The sequence below is a fragment of the Salvelinus alpinus genome, chromosome 9 (assembly GCF_045679555.1).
Source record: "Salvelinus alpinus chromosome 9, SLU_Salpinus.1, whole genome shotgun sequence".
In the NCBI taxonomy this organism is placed as follows: domain Eukaryota; kingdom Metazoa; phylum Chordata; class Actinopteri; order Salmoniformes; family Salmonidae; genus Salvelinus; species Salvelinus alpinus.
The window spans coordinates 84,799,934-84,806,028 of record NC_092094.1 but is presented as its reverse complement, the minus strand read 5'-3'; the positions used below and the strand labels follow the sequence as shown (position 1 = coordinate 84,806,028).

Here is a 6,095-nt window from a genome sequence, read left to right as displayed (position 1 = left end):
ATTGGAAATACAAATCATTCTATAAAGAGAACCCATAGCCACGTACATTGGCTGCTATTGGCGATAAGTTAGCTAGCAAGCTAACATGGTGATGGACTGCAGTGGGACTGTCTTGTCACAGAATGAGAAGTGGTACGGTAGTGATGGAAAACCGAGGCTTTCTGAAGAAGGCTTCGGCGCTTTCAACAAATTGTGCCGAAAACGGTGAATTACTCAAAGTTTCGTTATCTGTTCACAATGCATTAGTAACAACATATTTTCATAACTCCGTGGCGTAGCGATAAATCGTTGGCTTTGCTACCCTATAATCAGTTGGAATACCTGCATCATACTTCCTTTTTTTGCCTTCCAAGTTTACTACACTGAACAAAAATATAAAACGCAACAAGATAATCCATCTATTTGACAGGTGTGGCATATCAAGCTGATTAAACAGCATTATAATTACACAGGTGCACCTTGTGCTGGGGACAATAAAAGGACACTTTAAAATGTGCAGTTTTGTCACAGAACACAATTTTTTTGTGGGAGCGAGCAATTGGCATGCAGACTGCAGGAATGTCCGCCAGAGAATTGAATGTTAATTTCTCTTCCATAAACTGCTTCCAATGTCGTTTTAGAGAATATTTGGCAGTATGTCTAACCAGCCTCACAACTGCAGACCACGTGTAAACACGTCGGCCCAGAACCCCAACCTCGGGTTCTTCACCTGCGAGATTGTAACGGGGTGCTGAGGAGTATTTCTGTCTGTTTATAAAGTTATTTTGTGGGGAATAACTCATTCTGATTGGCTGGGCCTGACTGCCAAGCGGGCGGGCCGATGCCTTCCAAGGCCCACCCATGGCTGCACCCCTGCCCAGTCATGTGAAATCCACAGATTAGGGCCTAATTAATTAATTTCAATTGACTGATTTCCTTATATGAACTGTAACTCAGTAAAATCTGTGAAATCGTTGCATGTTGCGTTTTATATTTTTGTTCAGTGTATATATATAAAAAAATGAATCTATGGCATTTAAGATGCTTAAGACAAAAGCTTATACTAAATAAAACAAATGATTTAAACAGTGCAGAAAGTGTGGTTTCACATTTAATTTTTTTTGAAAGTGTGTCTTCAGCCTCACCCTCACATCCCTGAATGTTCTCTGCTCCCTACCTGCTAAGCTATCAGTCAGGGTAACGCCTCGATCACACCGACAGCATCATTGCTTTTTGGTACACCAGAAGTACATTTATTTCCAATGGAACGCTGCGTTTGCCTTGCAGCATGGCGTTGGAGAGGCAGTTGCCATGCATTCTGTGTGGTGCATACATTGGATTTATCGCGCGTATGCATCAAACTGTATGTGCAGAAGTTGAATGTTGTACTTTTGTTACACACATAGAGATGCTGCATACCATTTTGCACAATAACGCCGAATGTGTGATCGAGGTGTAAACTACTTCTTTGAAGTTTATTGGCAGACTACACTCATAAGACTACAGACTACACTCGTATTGGCACAACCTACTGTACGAGGTAGTAAAAAAGATTAAACCTTTATTATGAAATACTAACTATATTTGTAAGTACATTGTCCAGTAGAGGTCAGTGTTTGAAAGTAGTTTGGAATCGAAGAAAGCACCAGAACCACAGTGAAATCAGTGGGATCTCACATTTTGCAACACATGGTTGCAAACGCAGCGTTCCGTTGGAAATGAATGTACTCCTGGTTTCCCAAAACGCTGTCGGCGTGATCGAGGTGTTAGCTGCTTAGTGATTTTAACTCATGCATCAGCTCCGATATCAAACGTAAAATCACTAGTAAACAGTAACTATGGTATGAGATGCTAGTCATACTCTGACTGGTCTCAGTTATCACATGATTCATGAATAAATTCCAAACCATCACAACACACCATCCTTTAAATTAAATGTTATTTGTCACATGAGCCGAATACAACAGTGAAATGCTTACTTACAAGCCCTTAACCAACAATGCAGTTAAGAAAAATAAGTGTGTGGGGGGGGGGGGGGGGTAGTCCGGGTAGCCATTTGATTAGCTGTTCAGGAGTCTTATGGCTTGGGGGTAGAAGCTGTTAAGAAGCCTTTTGGACCTAGACTTGTCGCTCCGGTACCATTTGCCGTGTGGTAGCAGAGAGAACAGTCTATGACTAGGGTGGCTGGAGTCTTTGGCAATTTCTAGGGCCTTTCTCTGACACTGCATGGTATAGAGGTCCTGGATGGCAGGAAGCTTGGCCCCAGTGATGTACTGGGCCATACGCACTACCCTCTGTAGTTCCTTGCGGTCGGAAGCCAAGCAGTTGCCATACCAGGCGGTGATGCAACCAGTCAGGATGCTCTCGATGGTGCAGCTGTAGAACTTTCTGAGGACCCATGCCAAAGCTCTACTGTAATATTGTTTACAGTCAGACTGGGTCCATCCACAAAAATATAAACCCTGGAGTTAGGTGCATTCCGATGTTTGGAACTTTGGACTTGCTTGTACCATGTACCTATCTTACATCTTAGTTTACAAACTCTCCTATGATAACAAAACACATTTATTATATGGTAAAACACTACTTTTTTCTTTTTTTTTGTACTTAGCTTGCATTTACTATACTTAATTGTATTACTTATTGCACCTTTAACATAATTGTCCAGTGATTTTGTATGTGTCTGGTGTAGAGGATGGAGATACACTACCAACTAGAGGACTCACCTGTTTCCTTGTTTGATGAAGACTGTATTAATCACATGAAAGACATGAGGTTGGAAGCAGAGGCGGTGGTCAATGATGTTCTATTCGCCGTGGCCAAAATGTACGTGTCCCAAAATCTGGACAGTGTTTTGGATGTGGCCTACATAAACGTGGAAACTAGAGGGAAATCGTTATTGCCTTGAGCTCACTGAAGCCGGAATAAGGGTGAGGGATATTGACTTGATGCTGTGATTCAATTTGTGCTGTTATTCTGTGTAGGCCTATATGATGGACCGCTCTATATTTGACCTTACAGGTGGTTGGCTACGCCTTCGACGAGGTGGATGAGAGCTTGAGCACCCAGTACTATGAGCCAGTACTATGAGACTGTTTATTCGCTGCTGGACACCCTCAGCCCAGGTTAGAGAAGCCTTTGGGAATGCCTTGCTACAGAGATTGGAGAGGCTGCAGCAAAATGGCCACTAGAAAAGACACTGTAGCTAATGCTGTGGAAGTGAAACAAGGGTTGTTGGGACATCAATTGTACTATCTGAATACAAACAGAAACCTTTCTGGTTAGGTCATGATTTACCGGACATCCATCTGGCTGCTACCACCACCAGGGAAGGCAGAATGATTTTATTCACATGGGGGGGAAAGGTATTTCAAGGGAGTATGCGAGCACACTCGTTCGCGTAGTCGAACTGAAGCATGCTGCCGCTTTAACATGCTGACCACACCGCTCGCATCGCAAAATAAATGTACACATACATGTTATCCAATCATTGCATCCACACTGTGCGAGCGTCTGTGTAGCCAGGCGTTAAAATAGAACTTGGTTCTATTTGTGATGCTTGACAAGCTGCAAGTCCCGCCTCTCCCATCTCCTCATTGGTTTTTAGGAGCATATACACACGTGGGTGATTGAAAGATGAACAGTGGTCCACACTCCAGTCGGTGGTGGTAATGCACCTTTTAAAGTTGGTTGCCAACCGCCATATAAAGTCCAAAGAAGAAGAAGCCTGAAGGGGGAGAGATTACTAGAAACAAACTCGGTTTACCCTTTTATCTGTGGAATTGTCGGAGTAGAGGACCTTGTGCATTTCAGGTAAAATAACAACCCAATGTTTATATCCCAGGACAAATTAGCTAGCACCAGCTAGCTAGCTAAATTGCCATAAATGTTTAATGCTTTTTCGACCAGTCCCCAAATTCATGTAGTTGGTTCAGAGTTCATTTTGATATTTCAACCTGCGTGTCTTGATCGCGTCTGGTGTGGGTGGACAAAATCAATATGCGCGCGGACTGGTCAGCATGCTAGCCCCTTCATCGGTGTTGGTCAACAGTACTACTTCCTAGCAGGAGTGGGAACATGAAGTGTTTGTCATTCAATGAGAGATGACTAGTTTTCATGCCTATTTTTTCATGGCATCAAAGATTTTAGCTAGATGTAAAATTGCGCAACTTAAGACCTCGACAAATTTCTTGTTTTATCTTAGATTAATTAAGTCTGACGTTTTTGATTAAGTGTTTCTGTCTGTTGTTGCTACGGCGTCTCTATATGGACAAACAGTAATATCATCGCTTTTTTCTCGTTTCCAAGCAAAGGTCTTTAGGGAGTATGAGAGCACAGACATTGGCTTCGCCTAGCCAAGTTCTGCTCGGAGCAAACTGAACCCATGTATGTGGACGCCTTTAGGCAAACAATTAAAGCACCTGAAGATGACTTGAAGAGGATGGATCATTGATAAACGTAATTGTTTTGGATATGGAACAAACTGCATTTGGTTCCTCAGTAAAAAGCACAATATGAGTGTTTAACTACCGGTTCCACCTCCTGAGAGTCAACATATTTGAATTATTTCAGATGTCAAAAGATGGAATCATATTCATTATTGTGAAGCTGCTTTAGGATGTTGGCCCATACATCTATGATTAGCCCCAAGTCCTTATCAGTTTCACAGTTCTGGTACTGTTCCAGTTTGTGTTGGGAATATATTCTCATCCCTTGTAAAGTCTCATTTTAAGTTAACTTTGTATCAAACCAGTTTAGCCTGTATGTAAAATGTCTCTTGAATTCTTACTTTCATTCTTTATGCTGCTGACCAAGAAAATCTAATTTCATTCTAGTCTGCAATTCTATTGCACTTGTTGCTTTTCAAATGAGTGATGTCTGTGCATCAGTCTTACCTAGGTGAATGCGTAAAGCCAGTCATCCTATGTAATAAAATGGTATTATCTTAAATGCTGAGGCATGTGTTATGTTATTTGGTTATGCTTTTTAAAAGATAAATTTACCGCTCACAGCATTTTGTCAGACATTTGTTTTTCCGTAATGTTAATCAGATGTGAAAGCAAATTCCCAAGGTAAAACTTTAACACTTAAGATGAATTAAATACTTTTATTAGATGAAACAATTTAGAAATCCTGATTTTATAAAATTACAAATCTAGCCATTACTGGTTGACAATACACATCAGTTTCTGGGATCTTTCATTTCTGCTTATGAAACATGGGTCCAACACTTTTACATGTTGCATTTATATTTTTGTTCAGTATAGAAATGAATAGACAAATGTATAGATTGTGTCCGGTATATTCGACAAGCAATACACAAACGTTTCCCTTTTATCAGACTTGCAGTCGTCTTCAATAGGGATGGGAATGTGAGTGATCACCCCATGGACAATTGCTCTACTCGTCTGGCTCTCAACTGCTAAAACGAGAACCAGGAAGGATGAAAAAGAATATAGGCAACATTTACTTTGAATTAAACCTTCACACTCATGGAAATTGGCCTATATGAATAGGGCTAAATTTAAATGCTTCTTACAGAAGAAATATTAAGTGCATATGCATAAGCATGGTAGCAATTGAAAGGGAACAGTTTGGAGATTATGGGGAAATTATTAGACCAAAGTTGAGGATGCAACAGTTCACCAGACACAAGACTGAAACCAAACATTACATGTGCATTTTACATTTACTATACTTTCCACCACATTTGTAGGTAACAAATTCTGGAAATACTCATTCAGTAACAAGAATATTCCTAGGAAATGTGGGGTAGGTGCAACATAAAATAAACTGACAAGGGTTTGAGTGAGAGGACTAACTTGTCTCCCATACACACAAAAAGATGGCAGAATGTTTTTTGCTGCACAAGTTACCCAATTAGCTGGAGGGTTGGGGCCAACTTCTTGTCATGTGCGGTGCTCAAGTTCAGAACGGCTGTCAGTCAAAACCCATACAGTGCTGTGAAGCGCAGAGTTTGAGCTCTGACATCATTTATAGCATGTTACTGTACAGCCACAGCATTCCAATAGCTGCTTATCAGTGCCCAAATCTGAAATGTTCAACCAGTATGGGTACGAATGTGAAGGGCTACAAAAAAAATCGGTTGATTATAT

At 40.9% G+C, this 6,095-nt stretch overlaps 1 pseudogene; it reads left to right on the top strand.

Annotated features, from left to right (window-relative positions):
• Window positions 1-2,018: 2,018 nt before the first annotated feature.
• Window positions 2,019-5,099, top strand: LOC139530835 (GSK3-beta interaction protein-like; annotated as a pseudogene).
• The last annotated feature ends 996 nt before the right edge of the window (window positions 5,100-6,095 follow it).